Here is a 25,917-nt window from a genome sequence, read left to right as displayed (position 1 = left end):
TTAATTCAGACAGGTTGGTCTTAAAATCGAATGCAATCAGTTAATACAGCTGGGTTGGTCTTAAAATCAAATACAGTCAGTTAATACAGACAGGATGGTCTTAAAATTAAATAGTCAGTTAATACAGACAGGTTGGTCTTAAAATCAAATACAGTCAGTTAATACAGACGGGTTGGTCTTAAAATTAAATACAGTCAGTTAATACAGACAGGATGGTCTTAAAAGTCAAATACAATCAGTTAATACAGACATTTTGGTCTATAAGTCAAATACTATCAGTTAATACAGACATTTTGGTCTATAAGTCAAATACTATCAGTTAATACAGACATTTTGGTCTATAAGTCAAATACAGTCAGTTAATACAGACATTTTGGTCTATAAGTCAAATACAGTCAGTTAATTCAGACAGGTTGGTCTACATCAGTTAATACAGACATTTTGGTCTATAAGTCAAATACAGTCAGTTAATACAGACATTTTGGTCTATAAGTCAAATACAGTCAGTTAATACAGACATTTTGGTCTATAAGTCAAATACAGTGAGTTAATTCAGACAGGTTGGTCTTAAAATTAAATACTATCAGTTAATACAGACATTTTGGTCTATAAGTCAAATACAGTCAGTTAATACAGACATTTTGGTCTATAAGTCAAATACAGTCAGTTAATTCAGACAGGTTGGTCTTAAAATTTTGGTCTATAAGTCAAATACAGTCAGTTAATACAGACATTTTGGTCTAATAACATTTTGTCAAATACAGTCAGTTAATACAGACATTTTGGTCTTAAAGACAGGTAAATACAATCAGTTAATACAGTCAGTCAGTTAATACAGACATTTTGGTCTATAAGTCAAATACAGTCAGTTAATTCAGACAGTTTACAGACGGTTTAAAATTAAATACAGTCAGTTAATACAGACATTAATACATCAGTTAATACAGACATTTTGGTCTATCAGTTAATACAGACATTTTGGTCTAAAAGTCAAATACAATCAGTTAATACAGACATTTTGGTCTATAAGTCAAATACTATCAGTTAATACAGACAATTTGGTCTATAAGTCAAATACTATCAGTTAATACAGACATTTTGGTCTATAAGTCAAATACTATCAGTTAATACAGACATTTTGGTCTATAAGTCAAATACTATCAGTTAATACAGACATTTTGGTCTATAAGTCAAATACAGTCAGTTAATACAGACATTTTGGTCTATAAGTCAAATACAGTCAGTTAATACAGACATTTTGGTCTATAAGTCAAATACAGTCAGTTAATACAGACATTTTGGTCTATAAGTCAAATACAGTCAGTTAATTCAGACATTTTGGTCTATAAGTCAAATACAGTTAATTCATACAGGTTGAGTTAAATTCATACAGACAGGTTGGTCAATCAGTTAAAATCAAATACTATCAGTTAATACAGACATTTTGGTCTATAAGTCAAATACAGTCAGTTAATACAGACATTTTGGTCTATAAGTCAAATACAGTCAGTTAATTCATACAGGTTGGTCTTAAAATTAAATACTATCAGTTAATACAGACATTTTGGTCTATAAGTCAAATACAGTACAAAATTAAATACTAGTTAATACAGACATTTTGGTCTATAAGTCAAATACAGTCAGTTAATACAGACATTTTGGTCTATAAGTCAAATACATATTAATAGACATTGGTCTTATTAAATACTGTCATAAATACAGGTTGGTCTTAAAATTAAATACTATCAGTTAATACAGACATTCAAATACAGTCAGTTAATACAGACATTTTGGTCTATAAGTCAAATACATATATAAATACATGTATAAAACAAAACATCAATTACAGATGGGCTACACAGATGGATCGTTTTAAAATCCAATACAGCAGGTTCGCCTACAAACCTAATATAGGCGGGTTTGTTCATAACCAAACGCAAACTGTTTCGTTTGAAAAAGGAAAGAGGTATAGAGCATAAATAACACGTTGTGTTAAATATTAAATATTACAGATACATCTTGCAATTGTTTTAAGCAAACTACTTAACACGTATCAACAAACAACTGTAACAATCTGCTGACAATGTCGAACTTCACTTAATGTATATCTGTATCTTTATGCAAGTATTTTGAAATTGTCTGTTAATTCCTTAACGAGATACAAAACAATGACGTCATTTCGGCATCAATACAACGCTGATGGGGAAAATAGTACATGTACTTATAATGCATAACTCATTCAATGACATAACACTTAAAACTAACAAAACTGTTTTTGATTTGATTACCTACCTTCAAACTTACGGGAAAGAACTTCTCAAACGGGTATCGCATGGTAGGCTGAAACAAAGATATGGTGTTCTATAATTTGATATTATGAAGCTCATTTGGATGTTTTCTGAAAGTTAATAATACTGCTCGAAACAGTGATGCAGTTTAATACATTGCTCGTCTCCACTTTACCTTACCCTAAATCATGTTATTTACTTGTGAGTACAACCACTGATAAGAAGAACGGGGACGTTAAACAACGATTCATGGCAAAAGTGTCCACTATCACATCTTCGTTCTAGAACTCGTCAGTGAAGTTAGTAGATATCACATGTGTTATGTCCTTCTAGGACTCGTCAGTGAAGTTAGTAGATATCACATGTGTTATGTCCTTCTAGGACTCGTCAGTGAAGTTAGTAGATATCACATGTGTTTTGTCCTTCTAGGACTCGTCAGTGAAGTTAGTAGATATCACATGTGTTCTGTCCTTCTTGGACTCGTCAGTGAAGTAAGTAGATATCACATGTGTTCTGTCCTTCTAGGACTCGTCAGTGAAGTAAGTAGATATCACATGTGTTCTGTCCTACTAGGACTCGTAGGATAAAATTTGAAACCTTAAAGAAGAATGAGGAAAATCTAAAGTGACTGGACCAAAATGTCACAAACAAGATGCGCAAGGTGTACCAGCTCCATTACTCAATAGGTTTAGAAATTTCGAAAATAAATATATCATGGTATTGACAGCTATTTAATTTGATTTCATATTTATTTCAACAAAAACTAGATTTATTTTTTCATTTCTCGCCTTTCTAAAAAAAATACAATTAACTGTCGTGTTACTCGCTTGAGCATTTTTGTGTACTTTGTTTCTCTACTTGAGGTTTCATCTAATATTATTTCTCGTTCATGGTTTACCTTTATGATACTGAATATTAAAAACACATATGTGTCAAGTTGATTAATCAGAGATTCTTAGAGCTCTGTTCATTTATTGAAAGATCCATTTTCATCATTATGTATAATTTTAATATATGCGTGGTCACTATATATGTATTATGTACATATGTTTTCACTGTGTTTTTGCACAATATTAATATTGCTTGTGAAAAAAAATTCAATAACAATAACAGAAGTCTGTGTTAACCTTGTTGGTTTATCAACAAGATTCAAAAGATTGTATTTGAACAAATGTGTATTTCAGTGTTGATTTATGGATACGTTACAAAATTTTACATTTATATCTCCAACTATCAGAATTTCAAGTGATGTATTGTATACGTTGTCTCAAGAGCATCAACCAACGGGAAAATGTCAACATGTGAACAACATCGTAATCCAAAACCGTACTCAATAAATCTAGGGCAAACTATGAACAAAATATCCACACAGAGACTCTTGAAAAAGTAAAATAAGACCAGGTGTTCTGGAAGGGAGAACATCTTCTGTTTCATCGACGACAACTACCATTTAAATTTTGGTAAATCCAATTCAGTTATGTCACATTCTCAAATGAGACCAAAGTACACAACAACGGAGCCAACAAGAAAACAAAAAAAATATCAAACTTGTCCAGCTTCGTATCAACCTTGATCTAACGTATTCCAATATTCTACATTTGACATCTGGTCGATAGAAAGAACCTTGCAGTATTTTATTTTCTTGTTTACCTTTTCTATGTCAGCATCTATTAGATGTAGTCTTCTTTTGGTAAATATAGCACTGTCGTAATAGACAACTACATCTCTACCTGATCTTGTCTTTCTATCAAGCCTGTATATATCAGAAGAAGAGTATGAATTCAGTAAAATGTCAGAACTTTGCATGTTTGGGGAGAGATATGTCTCTGTAAGACGTACTATATCACTATCATAATGCTCTGCTTCTATAATACCAAGTCTTTTTTCTGACAGATCTAACATTGAAAGGGAGATTTCCACATTACAAAGATGACCTTGGCTTAGCTGAATACCTGTTTAGATTTGGTCTATCTGTGCGTTACGTATTATTAACAGTCAGGGTCATCTAAAGATGTCCCGATTTGGATGATGGATAAAATCCAGTATCTCTCAACAGCGCTTCGTAGTCCTCGACTCCAAAGGTAAGTATTAATTTATATATCAAAACATTTGGATGAAAAGTCAACAAATGTTTATCAAAGATAATGTACTGTAATGATTGTGTTATGTGTCAGTTGCTGGTAAGATGTGGATATATAGTTTATTCAGCAGCTAGGCCTAAGATGTTCCTCACGATGTATTTGTGTCCTGGTATACTAAGTGATGTAATCAACATGTCATCCATTGTCAAAGCTAAGCTGACTGTATGGGGCACATAAGTAGCTATTGAATGTAAGCGGATAAACAAAATTGAATAGTATCACAGGAATCTATTCTGTACAACGGTGAAATTGATGAATAATGTTGCCGATAACAGACTGACTCATTACCTGTGCTTAGCAATAAGACGAAACAGCATCCATTTTAAATGTCTTCTTCATTTTATTTTTAAGAATAAAGTGTAAGTTTTTTTCCAAATTTGTTATTGAAATGTGTTATTCAATTGAGTGTTGTTTGTAAAATTTTCGAAAATGCAGGTGATAGACAATGTTAGTGGTGTTTTTAGTTCCTGAAGTTTGCTATAATATTCTTGCAACGCTTTAATTCATTTGGTTAGTGGCACGATTCAGAATATACACATGTACTTTATTTTCTTTTGAAATCAACCAATACATAAAAAATTACCAAATTTATTGGAATACAGGCCAAGTCGACCTCCCCGATCACTTTGGATTTCCCCCCGTCACCTCCTAGGTTTTATAATTCAGGCTCTTAGCAGCACTGAGGAGTCCTAGCTGTATGGCGCCGTTGAATTCATTGTTTGGCTCTACTATATCCCTTTCTTAATCATATTGAAAGGTGCTATTCACTTGTGTGCACTATGTACAATCTTCTAATTGCTTTAAAGTTCATGTATTTCATTTATTAAACATTATTATAATTTGCTATTTAATGATACTTACAACGTAAAACTGCATTCCCAAGGACACGGTAGCGTAGTACAGTGTCATATACTCGCCATCGCCTACACCGTTCAGCATAACTACGTCACCTTTTTTAAGTCCCATTCTCACCAAAGACTTAGCTATCATATTTGTCTGAAATATATAACTCTGAAATTGAATTTTCAGTAATGGTTGACGTTTGGTTTAGCTATTGCCTGATAGCTTCAAAGTGTAACAAACATGAGCATCCAGACGTCTCTGGTGCTGAAATATAATAAGTGATATTTTTGTATTTGAGAAGGATTATCATGTGCTTGAATACTTAAATCTGGCGTAAGTAGACATCGGCTTTGAAAAGTTTACTACATGTATGTCGAAGATGATGTCACACCAAAAGCGTCATAGTGTTCTCGGGAAGGGTCGCTAAAACAATGACGTTATTCACATCTGCAGTCCAATAATGCTCATATTTCGGTAAGAGTCGCTTAACAAAAGATTTTAGTCACATTTGTAGCCATACATTGACTTGACTCGAAACAGGTCAACTTTCTAACTTATTGAGATCTCGCGTCCCTTATAGAGATACGTAATAACTCAAGTTTATTCAATTTTATTATGAGGTAAAAACATGAATATTTAATTGTGGTTGTTGATAACGTCCGATCCAAGAAATTAAGTCTTGTTTCCAATAAGCATTTTACTTTTGTAAAAGCAATAAAGCAAAAATAGATTGTCAGTCAATCCAGATATCGAAACCAACAAGGAATAATATCAACCTCGCACAAAACCCTGATACAGTTCTTTATAGTTATATTTTATAACAGATGTTTGTGATCTAAAAGGCACGATTGTAATTACACGTTCTAAAACATATGTTTAAGCTCTAAGACACTACATTTAATAAAGATATTTTAGCTCTGAGAGACGTGTTTCTATTTGCGAGTTCTGTCTTATAACATATATTGTAGCTCTGAGAGACATGTTTCTATTTGTGAGTTCTGTCTTATAACAGATATTGTGCCTCTGAGAGACATGTTTCTATTTGTGAGTTCTGTCTTATAACATATATTGTGCCTCTGAGAGACATGTTTCTATTTGTGAGTTCTGTCTTATAACAGATATTGTAGCTCTGAGAGACATGTTTCTATTTGTGAGTTCTGTCTTATAACAGATATTGTAGCTCTGAGAGACATGTTTCTATTTGTGAGTTCTGTCTTATAACAGATATTGTAGCTCTGAGAGACGTGTTTCTATTTGTGAGTTCTGTCTTATAACATATATTGTAGCTCTGAGAGACGTGTTTCTATTTGTGAGTTCTGTCTTATAACAGATATTGTAGCTCTGAGAGACGTGTTTCTATTTGTGAGTTCTGTCTTATAACATATATTGTAGCTCTGAGAGACATGTTTCTATTTGTGCTTTATATTTCACAACAGATATTTTAGCTCGAGGAGATGCGGTTCTATATATACGTTCTATCATACACACATACATGTACATTATTGTATTTCAGATATCGGATATCCTTTGTTTCTCGGTGAACAGAATTTCATTCAGTAGGAATATATAGGTATAAATATTATTCATCATCAAACAAAAAATGTTCTTATACATTTTTTCACGTCTCTCATTGATGTAAGATTGAATTAGCTGCTCTGTTAAGACACGTTTTCTCATTGTTCTTCTGGATGATACTAAACTGACATACAAGAGGTATTTTCCTCATAATTCTGTAACAAATGAGAAACAGATAACTATAGCTTTTCTTGTCATGCAATGAAAGACTTGAAATTTTGCATAATGGAGAATATTATAAGACGTGTGTTTTTTCTTCAGTTATTTAGTGTTGGATGGTTCTGTTTCAACGCCCACTCTTTTGATTTTTATATAAAACTCATTTAAATACATTGCAGCGGCATTCTCATTTTGGGCCTTGATTCCACATGCGTTGCAAGTACAATGTAATCGGATACAAACAAGAAAAACAAAATATCACCAGAGCAACTATATACATCACATAATTTCATGCGTTTTCATTCCATATACCTTTAAATAAGAAATATAATCCCACTTCTTGATATCTTAATAAGTTTCTTACATACGTACATGTAAAACAAAATTCACATACCCGTTCCAAGATATATTGAAGTGTGTATTCTTGTTGAAATTCCGGAACTTTCAAAGCCACATGATCAATCGGCGCTTGAATGGCGGCAGATTCCAGTCCCGCAAACAGCGACTGGTTGTCGAGAGGTGTTCCACATACTCCGTGATAGTAACTAAGTGTCAGAGGGTGTTCCGCAGGGAGACATTCTCTGTCGTCAATAACAATTGAATATTCAGTGAATTTTAATAATCAAATAATTAAACCAAAAAGCAAGGCACAACAACCCAAAATTGTATCACTTTTTATAGGAATGCAATGTAAATATCTCGCTGGACAAAGATTAAGTGAATGTTAATGATGTGAGAAAATTATCACACTCCTTTAAATTGTTATAGTTATTTGATGTGACACTATTGCCTCAATAATATTTTTTTTGTTAACATGACTCTATCTTCTTACATGTATCATCAATATAAAGATAGATAGGTGCACTTTTATAACATAACAGGAAGGTAAATATACACTGGACCCTCGATAATCAGGACACATTTCCTTCAACGAATTCCGAAATAACGTAACATAAATCTGTGAGGTTTTACAAGAAAAACCCCAAAACACTTCATTGTATCATCTTCGAATGCGGGTTGTTCCCCTGTCAGTTACAACAATTGTGAAATGATATAGATATGTGTATCAGGAAGTCTCCTACTCTCAAATCAATTAAATCAGGTATCAGTACGACAGAAATACTATATATAAATGCTTTCAGGTATGTGTAAATGAAACATACTTCAATTACAAACTTTTCGTTATATCTTAACTTTAGATTTACCCATATATGGAGTTCTCTCTCTCTCTCTCTCTCTCTCTCTCTCTCTCTCTGGAACTTACCTGTCATATCTCTCTCCTCTCTCTGTCTCTCTCTGTCTCTCTGTCTCTGTCTCTGTCTCTGTCTCTCTGTCTCTCTCTCTCTCTCTCTCCCTTCATTTCTACATAAGATGTAATTTACTGTATGTTACCCTATCGAGTAAATATTTACAATATAGGTTTAAATCAAATTAATGTTTTTAAACCGTTATAACGTTTCGTTTTGACTTGGTTCGATACCGACTTTTTTCACTGTCTGAGAAATCAACAGAAAACGAATACTTGTTATAAGCGCAAATTTCTTAGGGTTATATTAGATATGTCTCTATAAACCAATTGGAAAGACATAACCCTGACATTCATACAGACGGACTCTAGATCATACAGCATATCGACAGAATTCAATTTACAGCACTTAAATTAAATGTTAATGTATTAAAACACAACCCTGTTGGAATGGCATATCTCATATAGTTTAGCTTCATGCACATAAAACCAGGGGAATCCATTAATATATTCCATAAATAAAGAAAAGGTCAATATGAGTTCCCAAGGATCCCCGAGAATTTAAAAAAAAAAAAAAACAAAACAAAAACCCAGCATACCGTAACGAACATCACGGCCAAATTCATACCAAGGGTAAGGTGAACACTATTTTCGGCAGCTTTGTTTAATGTGACAACGCATGCCTGCCACGCAAATCACACCTGGTTTCGTTTTGAAGACGTGTATCAATCTCGCTTTTGTGTTCTATATACATGCATTTGGGAAATGTTTGACGCGGTGTTTCAAATCTGTTCGTTTCGTTATACAAGTGTACAGTATTTTAAGAATACCAGCAAAATCAGACAGTGAACTAATATCGGGTATTACATTTTGTAAATTGTGGTGCTAAATTTCGGTCTTCATCTCCTTTTACTTCATTTTATTTAATATTTTTACATGATATAATTGTGTATAAGGGGATATGCAACGTATATCGAACGTATGTAAAACAGATCAGTACACCAGAACCTAATAGCTTCAAAATCTCACCACATTTGAAATTTTTCGCGAAACTATTGCTCTATAGTTTGATATTTAAAACAAGAATACCTCTCGATAGGTTGTTTTTATTAGCTGCATTATATTTTAAGTGAACAAGCACCTTGTATGCAAATGAGTCTACAGCCACACGGGCGATTCCGTAAAACATGTATAAGAAATACACCAAAGGGAGGATGGTGGGCGTATCCTAGCCTCAAAAGGAGACCTTCAATCGCCAGTATGTTCTCATTGGCAACATATGAAACTTGGGTTGTATCTGATACGTCGGGAAATACAGATTAACTTATTACCTTTTCCCTTTCTAATGAAAGCTGCGAAGGATTTTTTCTCAATAAATTATCACACTTGTGTAATTTACATTATTCGAGGTGATGTAAGGTGTAGGAAGTTGAATACAGGGTTTGAACATATGGATATATTAACATGTTTGCAATATTGGCGTAATTATTCAATGTAAATCTGAAACGCCTCCTTTTAAGTACTGGTCACATGATTGTTACCTTTGGTATTCCTTGAACGGGTTTTGCATTGCATATTTGGAGGGATTACATATGTAATAAGATTTCATAATTTTTCACTGCATTGTGTGTATCGTAACGGTAGCACAGTGGTAAACTCTCCGTTCTCCACTCCATGGGTCCCGAGGTAGAATGCCCATCGCCATCGTTTTCTTTTATTTGTATGTCTTTTTATCAAGAAAAGAAAATAAGGCTAGGCGTGATATCAAATCATTCACGATTCCAGATTAATTAGTCATTAATGTAGAAACTTAATCATCTTGAAATATATGTCATCTGGTTTGTTTTGATTTAGTTTGTATTTTATACATGTTTCAAGAATCTCGCAACTAAACCAGTTAATGACCCGCTGATTCATAAGAAGATAGGTCGTATCTAATTTTAGATTCCGTTAAAAACTCTGTGTCCTCTGATTGTTCACATGAATAATAGGTGATACAATTGCACGTTTCTGGCATTTTGAAACCGTACAGTATACAATATTTTAACATCCGTGAATAGATTTACACAGGTGTAAACAGTGACATAGAAAAGAGTTTATTTAGTTTTTCACTTTGTCTCCAGACATTACACCCAGGAAAATCTGCTTGGAGAATAAGACTAGGCGTGACGGATGGAGAAGTGCTTTCTTCTTCTTCCTAGGGGTAAAATTTTGGTCAAACCAAAGTAGTGGGAACAAGAGAAACGAAAATAGCACCACGAAATAGAACAATAGGGCTGCTACCCTTTGTCTTCGATGTGGATATATCGAATGTGTTTGTTTCAAATGTTTAAACGTCCATGAAAGATGTCGACAGCTAAATGATACAGGAATGGGTTTCTGGAGATGCAGGTGGTTAGAAACTTTGGACTGTTCATAGCCATCAAAATGATATAATTTGGACGTTCGTAGGGACAGGGCTTGTAGAGACTGCAGCTCAATACCAAATAAGTTAAATTAATTTTATGAACTATTTGTAAAATAAGATTGAAAAAAACATATTTCCGTGTGCAATATGAAGTAAGGTATGTAAATATTGATTAGAATGGCCTTTAGTTCCGTCGTTGTTCCCCTGTGTCTCATTTTTTAGAACATAACGTAACCTACTTGGATCAACGAAACACCTGGCCTTAATCTTCATTTATTCTTGATTTTCTTAATTCATTTAAGTCGAGGATTTCAGTATTTTCTTGTTTTTAGCGTAGATTAAACTCGTATAGAAACATGTATCTAAGGTCAAAGTATAAAAAATCAATGATAGGGCTATCTAGTCCTTGTAGTACAGTGCTTAACGACATTGTATAAGGGACTGTTATCAGGTAATATAATTACACCTGTATACTATGTTTAACTTCGAATATAAGTACAGGGTAAACAATACAAACACGAAATGATTATCGGGCTAGTGAACCTTCCCATCTAAATTTTGACATTTCTTTCGATCTATTTCGATTTTCCCCAAGACTCGTCCTAGTTTAAATGTTTAGGCCCTTAGCGTCATTTAAGAGTCGTGGGAGGACGACACAATTGTATGATGCAGCATAACTTATTAGTTCGCTCCGCTATATTTAGCTGTTAATATATATAGAAAGGTTTTATTCATTTGTGTGTCTTCGGTACAATCTTAATCTCATTCATGCAACCCTTCCATTGTGTGATCGTTAGAAGCGACTAGAGTTGGGATATCATTTCCCAATTCTTTCAGAAACTTTTCTCCCCTAATGTCTCTCTTGATACTGTCTCACTTTTTGAGGTGATCATTCGGCATTATGAGGGAGGCTTTTGGCTCAGTCGCAGAACACTTCAGTGTGATAAAACTATAAATTCGGCTTCAGTTCCTCGCTATCACAAGGACGCTTACACTGATATATCGCGGCCCCACTAACCACACGAGCTTAGCACATGCTCTCACCTCGTATACATAAATGACCCCTGTTGATATGAATTTAACAATATAAAACCAAATGACACTATAACAATGAATGGAGCACAGAAAGACGGGATTGAAGAACAGGAAGACAGAATGGCACGGAAAGATCTCCTCTATTAATTACATAACGACTCCTGCCCCTATTGTATATTGTATAAACTTACAACTTATTGCCATAAAAAAACTATATGAAAATATCGCACCTGTTAGATTGATAGCTAACTATAAAGATAACCTTTATGTATATATTATATATATTTGATATGTCATCAATTTAAAGATTCTGGTTACTATCCGAGCATTCAATTTAATCAATAATATAATATAAAATATAGAATATAAAATAATATATAATTTAATATAATATAATATAATGTAATGTAATGTAATATAATATGATACAGTAGAACGGATTTTTTATCACATATTAAAGCTCTGAAATACTTTACCTACCTGGAAGAAGAAAGGATTGAAGAATGTTCCGCAGACATATTCATTTTTCCATCCATGTTACAGCCAGCTATAATTGCAGTCCAGTGCTGTGAATTTCATGTTGTTAGTGTATTTCTGTAGTGTGATATTATTACTGGGTAGTACCTATCAGATCATACATTCCTCTATATCTAGTGATACAGTTGTTATCAGCCTCGTGTGAACAGTGGGTCAACCACCATATAGAAGTATACATTTCAAGCTACCTACTTGTTGACTAGTACTATCAACATAGATATATTTAAACGTTATGATATCCAACCATATCAAAAGAATACTTGTACATTTTTGTACCAACTCATTAGAAATATTTTCATCCCGACGCTAATCTGTCACGTGCAATGATAAACTGTTACCACTACATCTGACAGAAAAATCTTTCCTCAGATTAAAAAGAAGATACCAAGGGTAAGTTATTCGAGGTTAATCAATAATATAACATTATAACATTAAAATAGAACTGATTCCCATCAGAAAATAATGTAGTAATAATACGCAACTTTTATTTCAGTGTTATCATCCACTAATATTTATACGACAACGAAGTTATTATCATCGAAAACTGAGACTACAAACACGTTTTTGTGAAATGTAATTTGTAATAATCATGAGATTTTGTGCCTTTGGCTTTTTTGTTATGAACATCACGAAGAATGTTACTAACAATAATTCTAAGCACTATAAATTATATTTCTACAGTTTCTCTGGGCACATTACCGTCTCTGGTGCTCTCACCAGACCCAAAGGGCCAAGAGAGCTTAAGGTGTACTGCGGCGTCCGTCCGTCAACGACGTTTCCCTACAAATCGCTATCAGTCATAGAAGACTTAAGGGATTTTGACAAATTTTGTATAATTGGCAGGACTCGCCATAGGTTGCGGACACAGGAATGTTACTATCTACCAACACATCAGCTGGATGAGACTCGGTACTATAACTTATGATGTACAATTCAGTATGTAAAGAATTTATATTCTCTTTCTATCGTTATGTTCATCAAGGCAACTTTGTATATGTGTTGATATTGTCTTAATGATTTCACCACATATGTGCGTGCGTGCGCGCGTGTGAAGAACAGTCTCACGTGCTCACAGTTCGAGCAAAATAAAAGAAACCCAACTTATCTCACGTCAAATAAATATAGATAAAAATAATTGGTCGATACAGTAGTGTACATCTTCGATAGATATGTACAAATATAAGTTAATACATATTAAATATATAGGTATTTCAGATAAACGTGTTGGTTATAAGGACATATCAGTCAAACATTTAGTTAATCAAATACAGTGATTGGCAGATCTACAAATTATAAGATATAAATAGTTTGGTCATGTAGAATACAAAGTTTTAACGTACAACAACAGATGGAGTGTATTGAAACCACGTGATCTTGACAAGTAGCTCTATGGTGGGATTTAGCGTGGCTCAAGGTAGTTGTGTATCAAGATGTGACTTCATGTTGTATGGGACGAGTTGTTTATTCCAGGGTATCTGTTTGGGAGACAAAGATGTCGTACACTTCGGACTGGCTGGCATAGGAGTCATAATCAATCAATTGATGCAGAACTTTTTTCCCTCTTCAACTTTTTGTTCATATGTATTATGACTGGTCATTAATGCGTTTTAAACTATGTATTTCTTCATCAGTCGGCCTACGACCTTACTGATAATATTCTGATCAGTGATGTCAGCGATAACTTTGACACTCCGGTAATGAAAACAGCCAATGAAAGGTATCGAGGTCCATTAACTAGAAGTAGAAAAGTATATAGTCCTCCATGTGGGAGAAAGCACAATCATTCTTAAAGTAGGAATGAGATTTTAAATCATTTGTTTTATTTCGGATATGGGGTCTAGACCTACCGTTTCTATAAAATCGATACCCTTTTCCATAATGGCCAAAACCCAATTATTCCCACTGAAGGAGTATAAGTTGGAAACATTTGCTCTATTCTCCTTGTAGATTGTTGAATTTCTCGCCCTTATATCAATTATGACGTCGAAATGCAGATTGCATCGTGTTTATAGGTATAATGTATCATCTAAAGAGCAGGAACCTTCAGCCTACCACAGCAGAGCATAGCGACATAAAGTTCATGTACTACCTGCATTACATTACATTGTTGACGGACAGTCCCGCGATAAATGTGAGCCTAAACCTTGACAATAGAATTATGTTGGAGTTGTCTCCCTTCCGCCATTGTCTGAGCTCAGTGCCATAACAAATTTGTTTCTAGGAAACGGTTTTAGAAATTGTAATGAGCAATCTAACAATCATTTACATGGCAAGCATTTTATCAAACTGATGATGAAATATCTATGTAAATATGTTTGTCCTCAGAGAAATCATCGATTTTGCCAACATGTCCGCAGTTGATTACATGGAAGTCCATTATATTGTTAAGAAATAACCGTTTAACCATCTTAAAGGACAACAAACACAAGTTTTTATTCGTAGATCCCGATGCCAAACAATTTGCATAATTGTGTTATTGGGCTTACATATAAAGCTTCAGATTACTATCAGCTATAACTATTTTCTATCTGCAGACGTTATTACATGGCTTGCTCGATAAGGAAGTAAACCCTACATAAGCATTATCCAATATCTCCAAAGAAGAAACGTAAGTTAATCGTGATTCAGTTTTTACAATCTTTTGTATTTATTGCCCATTACTGATAAGGATACGGACATCCCTCTTTTATACTGGATTCTTAAACAATCGGATGTAGATTTTAAAAGGGTCATAAGAGCTGAAGACAAATTCCGAATACCCTCTCTTAAAAACATTTACTCTGTAAGGAGATTTGATTTTGACAAAGGTGTGAAAGTTTCAAAAGAACGTCAAGAACGTGTGTATATTCTGAAGTGTGCCACCATTCGAATGAACTCAAACGTAATAAGTAGGTTACGACAAACAGGACTGAAAGTCCGCCTGCATGTTTACCACCTGCATCCTCAGCGATTGTTCTAATTGTTTGAAAGACACACGAGTGAATAACATCTTTCCATACAAATTTAGAATGGTACACAGTAGTGACACATGATCAATAACTGCGTCATAGAAGTGTTTCCTCCTTCTAGACTCGTCAGTGATGACAAGGGCCGACATTTAAAAACCTATGAGGGCACTTTGGAAAATCCAAGTAATCAAAGACAAAAACAAAACTCTAGATAGGAAGATGTATTAGCTGAGCCATAACTCAATAGAACTTGTAATTCTCTAAATAATTAACGAAGAACCTCAAACACATGTGTATATTCTGAAGCGTGTCATAATTCAAATGATTTAAAACGTGGCATGTTTTTTTCCTTTTTCCCAAAGGTAGTTAAATGCTGTCATGTTGTTTGGGAAGATCGGCCAATCATTTATTAGCATACATATGTACATACGGGAAAAACTGTCCATCTTGTGGTTGACTTTTTTGTTTTCATATAAGGTTGAATTCCTGGATAATCCGATCAACCAAACGCTTTCAATTTTACATACATTGATAACTTCTTTTTTTTCAAATAGCAAAATATTTAACTTCCATCGTATATACCCACCACAATCCGGAAATCTCGGACAGTAAAGGTTCTTTTTTCACTTACCAAGATCTTTCCCTTCGACTTAACCAACAAGGGCGACTTTCCACTACACGTCTTTCTAAACCTTTCTGCTTCTCAACGTATGGTGAATACACGTACATTTCGCTGTTGATTTCACGTCAAGGGTTTGTTTCAATATCACGACTTTGTGTTAGATGTCAACATTTAACAAAAAAGACCCCCAACGCTGAATTTTGGATGCTGCAAGTTGATGAAGACTGTTTACTTTTCATTGTCCCTTTTTCCGAGTAGAAATATCTTATTGCCTAGTGTGATATGAGGTTAGCCGTTTGAGTGCTCGTTAGTATTTGCTTTGTCCGAAGTTGTTAACCTTATTTGCGTTCAACAAATATGTAGCTTACTTGAATTGACCAATATTTACACGGCGGGTATCATCAATGAAGTGGAAACCGTTTAGTCTTTCGGAACGTATTGTCTTCTTTTCCATGTAGTTTTCAGGGGTCTGTGTGCAAACATTTCTTATGTACATATGTAGCCCTAGTTTTATCGATTTTCAAATAAAATTCTGTTTCAAACTATTATCATATCTAAAGTAAAAATACTAAATGGGGGTTCCTCACATCACGTCATATAAACAGATTATTTGAAGGCGGCGTCAACATGAACACGGCCAAAAGATCTCTTTATGGAAATATTTCATAGAAAAGTCTATTTGCAGGCACGAAGATAACTATATTTCACCCGTTAAAAATTAATGGCACCAGACAGGTGGGGAATTACATGAAAACTTCTTCGAGAAAATCATGGACAATTTTCAGGAGTAGACATAACGATAACTGTTCATAATAGCAAAAAGATCACGACAGGGGGACTAATAAGTTAGTGATTGAGTTACTTATTGATCAATATCTGAAATATTGCAGGAAAAATAAAATATGATTTTATGTTTTCAAACATGTTTCACGCTCTAATTTATTATACATTAATTATGATATGAAAATGTCAAGAAATGATAAATGAAAGTCTATTATTTTCGGAAAATACATTTCAATCAATATCTCCAAATCTGAGAGAGTTATTCAAGATTTGGTACAACATATACAGGGTCATTAAAGAGTGTTTGACAATTGAATTAAGCTGTGATGTCTGGGAGGACATAAAGGCAGTTTGTGCTATAATTTCGAGTAATTTTCTCCACATATCGGTTTATCATCCACAGATAGAGTTACAAACACTTTTGCTACACACATCTGTATCGTGTCACATTGCATAACAAAGTAGAACTTAGTCGGTCTTATGTTTATAATTTATAATATCTTTATCACATTCAGAATATCCGTTAAATCTAGAATACCAACAACATATTAGATACTATTGTTTCAATGGTATTCAGATACACGTGTAGCCATTTATACGGAGAAAGATTGAAGAATTTTATGTAATACCAAAGACTAAATCCTGAAATGGAAAATCGAAATATGGAACGGTCGACGTGGAATTGTTTCCCTCAGTCGCCTCCCATGTTTCGAAATTAAGACATTAGTATCACTCAAGAGTCCTTGAGAAACGAATCCTGTTTAAGAAACAGGTAAATTCATTAATTGGCTATACCGTCGTAAATTTTACTAGTGTCATTTGCACTGTCCTTACAATGACCAGGTGGTCGGGTGGCGCAGAGGTACCGCACTCGCCTTTCACCTACCTGCCCGGGGTTCGATTCCCGGAACAGAGGTGAAGAGGTATGTATTCCCCTGCCCGACCACTCGGGTTTTCCTCAGGTACTCTGGTTTCCTCCCATACTAAGACCTTTAGCCCGCTTCTATCCAGAACAACAAGAGTGATTAATATAAGCTGATTACTTGTTTCGCAATTGTTGAAAAGCAAAGTTCATATTATCATACAATGACCGTCTAGTACTATTATGATGAAAGGGAGCCGAACTAAGGTGTACATGGTTGATGAAGGAACTATTATGTCATGTTCACAAATAGTACAGTATTAGATTCATTATCAGGTATGGAGTTAACGAGGAAATGAAACATGTCGATGAAGCAGAAGAAGCTGACCCTTCCGTAACTCTTGATCTTGTTTTCCTGGACTTTCTGATGGGTCTCATTGTAAAAACATTTCTTTTGTTCATATTTTGCCCCTTTAAGTCTCATCTAACTTGAGTTTAAATTAAGACTGTTGACTGTTGTATTTTCATTGATGTTTTTTTCAGTTATTGGCCAATATGGCAGTGAACCATTTAATCGCAATCAATGGTATTAATAAGTGTTTTGATTTTTTTTTAAATTCTGGTTGAACAAGACATGACAAATGACAGTGAAATATATTAACTACAAAACTGTTTGACTGCTTGACAACGGGAAAATATTTTAGTTGTTAACCGTATCGCCTAAATGTCACGACAACGCCAACTTGCTCAACAAAATTGTCAGGTCCTAAAACGGACCTATTTTTAGACGTGTCGCAAATTAAATTACTATATCACCATTAAATTGAGATGCTCTATTGCAGTGACCAAACGAAGATACATGGAACGGCCTGCGTGTTCTCAAGAGTTTTAAGGGATCCTTTTCATCTGTAGTAAGATATATAGTAACGATCCTAATACAATATCGTGGTATTTTCAGAATCCAATCAATTGCATTAGTGCCAAGCATTTACACGAAGCAACAAAACCCAAGCTGCAAATTTACGGATTCTTCTTTTTAATTACTTGAGGTGATTATGCGTGGTTCTTAGTTTAGAATGCTGTGTGCTCTTAATCAAATTTGTTAGCACTTGTTAAAAGGTTCTGAAAACATTAAGGGAAATAAAGGAAAAATTAGCATTATTTGTTTAAGATGTGGCGAGATTGAGATTAAGGATTTCTTTATTGAAGAATGAAAAAAGATTTTGAATTCCTCATGGCGAACACTTTCTAGAGATTGAAATATGTTATGTTGTCTTTCGGCTCGGTATTATGTGTTAAGACGGTTTAATAAAGGTAGCGGTTCCGTTTGAAACATTCAGAAAAGATGCTTAGAGTGTTACTTCTTAAAACGACAGTATGCATTTGTTGACAGACTTTGAGGTCAAAATGGCCGGGAAAAGGTCTACAAATGTTCTGTTATGCCTTCTACCGCTGATTTCGAAAACGAATCATCATATATAAATATAAATGATAAGACAAAATCCGTCCATGATGGCAGACGACATGTTAACATTGGGCCGGTGTATAGGAATCAAAGACGATCCCTTTTGGAGCCGACTTTTATGGTTTCGCCAAAGAGACAATGACAACACATTCTTGCTGTCTGTAATTCTGAAATGGGCCGTTAAAAAGACAATTGGATCTGGAACGTTGACCGTCTTCTGTGTTAACGGCAACAAACACAATTTCTGTCAAGTCTAGCTAACGTACTTTTCCTTTTATGACACATGTGGCAGCGATGGTGACCGTCTGTCCGTAAACAATTTTTGTATCGTTATTTCTTGAGAAGTACTGGATGGATCTTTCTCAAAATGCCAATGTAGGCCATCTTCTATTTTATTTTTGAAAGTTTGTTATTGCTTTTTCTTGAGAAGTACAAAATGGATTTTTCTCAAATTTCATAGGAAGGTAGAAAGCGGCCATCTTTGATTTTAACTATGAAAGTTTGTTATCACTATTTCTTGATAAGTTAAAGGTGTATCTTTCTTAAACTTTATATGTAAGTTTCCCGTTATCTCTAGTTGTGCCAATGTAATTTTTGAACTGATCACAATAAACAAAATGTCCGAAAGGCGGTCATCTTGGATTTTGAATATGAAAGTTTGCTATCGCTATTTCCTGTGAAGTACAAAATGGATCTTTCTCAGATATCACATGTAGGTTTCCCTTGGTCTCTAGTTGTGCTCATTTGATTTCGGGTCTGAGAAAAAAAGACCGACAGGCAGCCATCTTTGTTTTTGACATTGAAAGTTTGTTATTGCTATTTCTTGATAAGTACTGGATGGATCTTTCTTAAATTTCATATATAGGTTTCCCTTGGCCCCTAGCTGTGTCAGTTTTGAGTTTGGGACTGATCTGAGAAACAAAATGGCCGACATGCAGCCATCTTTGATTTTGCCAAGTAAATTATAGCTATTTCTGAATTACAGAATGGATTTCTCTTAAATTTCATACGTTTGTTCCCTTTGATTTCCTTGTGCTCGTTTGCTTTTTGGACTGATCAAAAGAAACAAAATGGCTTCCAGGTGTGGCCATTTTAGATTTTGCAGGTAAAGATTATCATATACTTCCGCAAAGGAATGTCCAAATGTCTTATCATTAAGAGCAAAAACAGAGAAGAGAAGAGAAAAGAAGGGGGAAAGATCCAAATTTCAAAGGGTATATAAAGATCAAACAATGGTGGGCGCCAATATCCCTTTGGGATTTCCTGTTTATCATCCAATTTGTTGCCACATGACAGTTTTAAGTTTTGATTTTGCTATCACAAGACTGAATCAACGACCGCCCTGTCAATAAGGGAGAATGTTGAATCTTGTGGACGTTAAATTTTAGCATGTTATATTATTCATATTTGTATACTAGGATGAAAAGAACTTCAACTTAACGCAGGATAGAATACTATTTATGAACAATATTCCTAAATGTGAAATGCAATAGTTAACTTCGAACATAGGACCACCTGTCAGAACTGCCCCGCTGCGGCGTATCCAGATGGCTTCTTTGATCTGTCGCTTCAGAAGATGGTTCTCCCTATCGAGCACCTTTGAGTTTTCCCAGTCAATCACATGGTTTTCCTGCATGGCATGGTCAGTGATTGCCGATTTGTTTATCTGGGACTCCGACTGCTTCCTCTCTGATCGGGTGAACTTTTCCTCTTGGCTTTCGGTGTTTTTCCGGTGCTCCCCAACCTCAGAACCGAGATGAGGGGGCTCATAGACTCTCGCACATCTATGAGCAAGTAATAAAATAAGCGTAGCCGAATGGTTTTACTATTCGCTAACAGTCATTTCGGCACTTGTCAGCATGTCCGAAATCGACGCTATTCCACGACAACTCGTACACATATCACACCTTTGTGTACATGCTTTACTGGTCATTTGTCTGAGGAAGGTGACAGCGTACGGATCGTACTGGTCACCGAAACGTCACATATTAAAATTCCTGGTTGTGTATAAAGAATCTTTACATAATCCTTACTTTCCAACCTGACGAAAATGTTCAGTATAATCTTTTTCTCATTTTTTTCGGTGGATTCGACGGTATCCATTACCAGCGGTATTTTGAGCCATTCTGCTGCCGTTAATCTCCTGTCACACAAGTCGGCAAGCCTAATGAGGTCGCGACATATTTGTAAAAACAATTATTGATTGTAAACATATTGGCGATCCCGCGCTGGTGATAGTGAAAAATTGACAATAGTTGAAATGTATGCAATTGTGCAGTTACTGTATATTGGTTATTTAGGCGAACCGGATGTGGACATGGTCACAGATGACGGATTTTTAAGATTTATTGGAGAATTATGTCAGGTGTCCTAATATTCCTCTTTTTCATACTGCTATTTATATTCAATATAAAATATTGTATAGTTAATTAAGTTTCGTTTCTTTATTACTTCAGTATTTTATCGTATTCCAATATCATTAGCTATCATAGTTATTAACAATGGAACACTTCCTTAAAGTTCATTTTACCAGGATTGTTTTTCGATGGATAATTCAATTGCCTTAAAAGGATAACAGTACGTAGGTATCAACTATTTTTAAATCTGAGTGTAACCAACTAAATATATAGGTTTGGCCTAAGGAGTAACCTTATGTAATGTATCTGCCTCCCCTTGTTCCTCATCTGCTATCAATTTCCCGTTGCAATTATCAGAAGGCGACGTGAGGATGACTAGCGGATATTGGAATACATGTGCTATGAATCTGCGACAGCCTGTTCGTGAAGTAGCATTTTGTGTTAAGCATAGCAGAAGTGTCATCACAGGAGAACGTAGAATAAATTCTATATTTACATATCAAAACGTCGCAATCTAAATTATTTTATGGTTTGGGCTTGTAACAGTAATGTTTATATGAATATGGTGTCAAAATGAGACAGGTCTAATCAAAGAGACGTTTATAGTGCATGACAACCCAATCGTTTACATTTCTTACCAGCTTCACGACACAATACATTGGTATAATAGAATATGAAGTGTTATAAAAAGACGCACCAGCTAGTTAAGCATTTTCCAATAAAAAATTAATAAAACAACGAATGAATCAGACGCATACAGTTGGTTCGTCCTTATGTGACTCCTCAGTGGTGTTAGAGCTTAAAATGGTAGAACGTGGCAGGAGAAATAAAACGGACGCATACAGCTGGTTCGTCCTTATGTGACTCCTCAGTGGTGCTAGAGCCTAAAATGGTAGAACGTGGCAGGAGAAATAAAACAGACGCATACAGCTGGTTCGTCCTTATGTGACTCCTCAGTGGTGCTAGAGCCTAAAATGGTAGAACGTGGCAGGAGAAATAAAACAGACGCATACAGCTGGTTCGTCCTTATGTGACTCCTCAGTGGTGCTAGAGCCTAAAATGGTAGAACGTGGCAGGAGAAATAAAACAGACGCATACAGCTGGTTCGTCCTTATGTGACTCCTCAGTGGTGCTAGAGCCTAAAATGGTAGAACGTGACAGGAGAAATAAAACTTTAAAAAAAAGATAAATAAAATAACTCCAGGTTGATTAAAGGTACGATCAATTAAATGTTTATACCATAAACCGTGTCGCTCTTTCAATGGATTAAAACGTGACCGGCAGGAATTCATTGAACATCAGATTGAATTCCGCCTGCAGAATTCTCTCAGTACAACAAGTTTCTAGTACTCGTCAGTGGTGTTTCTGGCCTAAATTTGGAAATATGCGAGGCGTATGAACGAAATTTAAACTTGATCGAAGGAAATAGCAAAAGTTAGAAAGTGAGTGCATTAGACTAGTAAATCAATAAATTCGGTGATTTTATTTATTCATTATTTTCGTAAGAACTTCAAGTTAGTTATGTGTATATTCTGACCCATGTCACTATTCGATTGAGCCTTCATAGACCAGTATATACACACACAAACCGTCAAATGTTATAAAAAAAACCTTAATGACTGCTGTATATGCACTTATGTGCGTTAACGTATGTCGCGTTTCATAGATTTAAATGAAAGTTCAAAATGAATTAATATGTACACGTGTTTGACATTGTTCTAAAATTATCTGACATATGATAATTTCAAAATAAATATTGAATAATGAGGCTAGTTCACCTCCCCATTTAGATTTTCTTTCGATCATTCAATGGAGTTTTTTCTCAGTCGCCTTATAGACTTCAAAACTGAGACCCTTGACATTACTCTCGAGTCCCAGAGGAACAAAACATTGGTATGAGTAAGTTTTATTTGTTGTTTGGCTCTATCAAACTTTAAATTTGTATTTAAATGTGCTATTCGCCTGTGTTTCTTTTAAACAATATTTGGATCAAATGTAATCCTTAGATGGGTGGGATTTAAATCATTTCACGAGATTAGATAAGTTCTAAAACTATAGCAAACACTCTATTTGTTCATCGGTTTCCACTTCATGCGCACTATACACTCACCTTACAACGTTGTGATCCAAAAACCCTTCGTCAGATACACAAATCGTTAGGGTCGCCGTAGTGATCTCATTGAGAAAATATTCTATTTCTTTGGGTGCCATGAAGATGGACGCATTTAGTACTCGTTAGTTTGCCTAATGGTTCGTTGTTGTATACCCTGCTCTCATTTGAGAATTGACCAAGGATTCGCCAAGGTCTGCATGGTGGGTGTCGTCGATTAAGTAGAAGACGGTGACTCTTCCGGAACATATGGTTTTATTTTCCTTGTACTTTTTCGGGAGTCTCCTCGTAAATCTTTCTTTTGTTCATATTTTGCCCTAGTTTTATGGAATTTGAGTTTGAATTATGATAATGTTGCCATATTGGTATTTTCATGATATTTTTCATTACACTGACGATGAGCAAATCCGGTAATAACGCCGGTTGCATTATCAAAGCTTTGGTTGTTTTACATGTATAATTTCTATAAAGAGCGGAGGAATAGCAGAAAAACAACTAAATGAAAAGAAACATCAAACAGGATTTTAAAACCCTCCATTTATAGATATAGCACTGAGTACATCATGTATCGTAGAACACATCAATAGCTTTTGACACCATCCTCATAAAATGGAATAGTAACAGGAATTTCATACATAATTGTTGCTAACAATGTGCCATCAAAATTGTAAAAAAGGAAAACAAATGGACATGTTCATGTCACGTTGTGAGTGGAATTGACAATGTAGCCTGGGGCCTATTACCATGTAATGGTGTAACGTTACATGTGCTAGCGGCTTGTAACGCAAATATCTCTATTATTATCATTAACAACATCCATGAAACCAGGTCTCTGTCTCTCGCACTTTGATCTGGAATTATACCTTCCTAAACATCCATTAGAACTGCATAAATTCCTATTAGCTGAGAATTTGTACGCGGTGCCATTAAAACACAAAGTAATTTTAGGATTTAACTTAAAAAGAAAGTTTGAGAATGCTCCAGTTTATGTTTGCTAGATGAGATAACAACAACCGAACATGGATAGTCACTATACACCATGCATGTATGTCACATACACACGCACACATTGTGGCTTTTTGTGCGTGTCACTCAGTAAGTAGTCCTTTATGCTGTCAATCATAGATGAATTCTCAGGCAGCACTGTATGGAAAATCAGCTTCCTTGTGTTTATTATTTCTGCTAGGTTTCCGGAATGAGTTTGGTGACAATGACAAAGTTAATGGTGTTCACAAATAACACCAATAGAGAGTTCCAGTACTGTAACTGGTCGGATGAAATGAGCATTAGCTGTCACTTCAAAAGTTGGCTTCGACTTCCGTTAATAAATATATTGATTTTCCGGATTTTGTTTTCATTTAATTTGAATTGTAAAATACGAAATTGTACTTTAACAACATTGAAACGCAAACACAGGTCGATGAATGACAACGTTAAAACCCCGTAATTTTAATGCATGAAACCAGCTCTCAATATAATGCTCTAGAGCTGCAGTCAAAAGATGTTGTTTCCTGGGTTCATGATCCGCGTAACAGCTTTCTAATACCGCTGGTGGTCTTCCAATGCCCTTTCGTAGCCGTAGTTGTATGAATACTGATTTTGTTGGGAGAAGAAACAAAGATATGCTTAGCAGAATATTTATGAAAGAAGGTTAGCGAAAGACCCTAAATCTCGAAAATAAGACTAGGCTTATTTTGCTGAATAGTAAAAATAAGAAAACACAGGCTTACTTTACAGACTAGATTTATTTTCGAGGCCGGCTTATTTTCGAGGTTTCGAATAAAATGTTCTTGTTGCAATTGCAGCAAATCGGCTTTTGTCTCCATACGGGATGTCCTATTTAAGGGAGGTACTAAACTATCCAGTTGCAAGTTCTTGTGGTGTCAGCGAATCATACATATTGTTTACTTCTTTTGAACAACACAATGTTTACTTATATATGAATATCAAATATCAGAACACTACCGGAATACACTGGTATGTTTTAAAAAGTGCGCCTTTATTGGTTAGAATTAACACTCTTTCTACTGCTTAAAAAGAATGAGGAGAGTTACGTAGAAGGTTTGCTCATAAATGTTTTATTTTTTCTCATATTTCATTAACGAATTAATTAAAGAGTCAGCCCAATTCTCTTTCTCAATAAAATGTCTGTTTCTGATCGATACTTAGCGCTCCTGTTCACATCTAGTTAATAAGATAATTAATCAATTACCTAATATACAATATTCGTATGTTTTCCAGCCCAACACTATTACGGTCACACTCCGCCAGTACAGATGTAATTATCACAACTCAGCCAATATCATATTAGCCAAGTTTTCTCCCAGTATTGGCCAACTTTCTACTAAACGACATGGAATAAGTTCCAAATGGAATGCGCGCTACATTTCCGTGGGTTTTTTACATACCGCCTCGTGTCAACACAAACATTAACAAATGGACATGATGGGGAAGTCGTTATTCAAGAGAGTAGTTAATACACATGCGCAAAATGGGAGGGATACATAATGGATACTAATTAAAGTTAAGAACAGGTGTG

The 25,917-nt window shown here is 34.9% G+C and overlaps 1 protein-coding gene across 2 annotated transcripts in view; it reads left to right on the top strand.

The window, feature by feature from the left end:
• The window catches only part of LOC132563327 (uncharacterized), a 64,813-nt gene that overhangs the window by 37,334 nt on the left and 1,562 nt on the right, over positions 1–25,917 (top strand). Inside the window, exons 4-5 of one of the 2 annotated variants that reach the window (XR_009554793.1) lie at positions 4,182–4,369; positions 15,815–15,927. The gene's annotated coding sequence lies outside the window, so the exon portion shown is untranslated. Of the gene's footprint in view, positions 1–4,181; positions 4,370–15,814; positions 15,928–25,917 lie in introns of those variants that run through there. The other variant, XR_009554794.1, reaches the window with a different exon arrangement.

Source organism: Ylistrum balloti, unplaced genomic scaffold, assembly GCF_031769215.1.
Source record: "Ylistrum balloti isolate Yb309-2 unplaced genomic scaffold, AGI_CSIRO_Ybal_v1 Utg371680, whole genome shotgun sequence".
In the NCBI taxonomy this organism is placed as follows: Eukaryota; Metazoa; Mollusca; class Bivalvia; order Pectinida; family Pectinidae; genus Ylistrum; species Ylistrum balloti.
The sequence above is the reverse complement of the archived record's forward strand: the minus strand, read 5'-3'. Positions and strand labels throughout refer to the sequence as shown.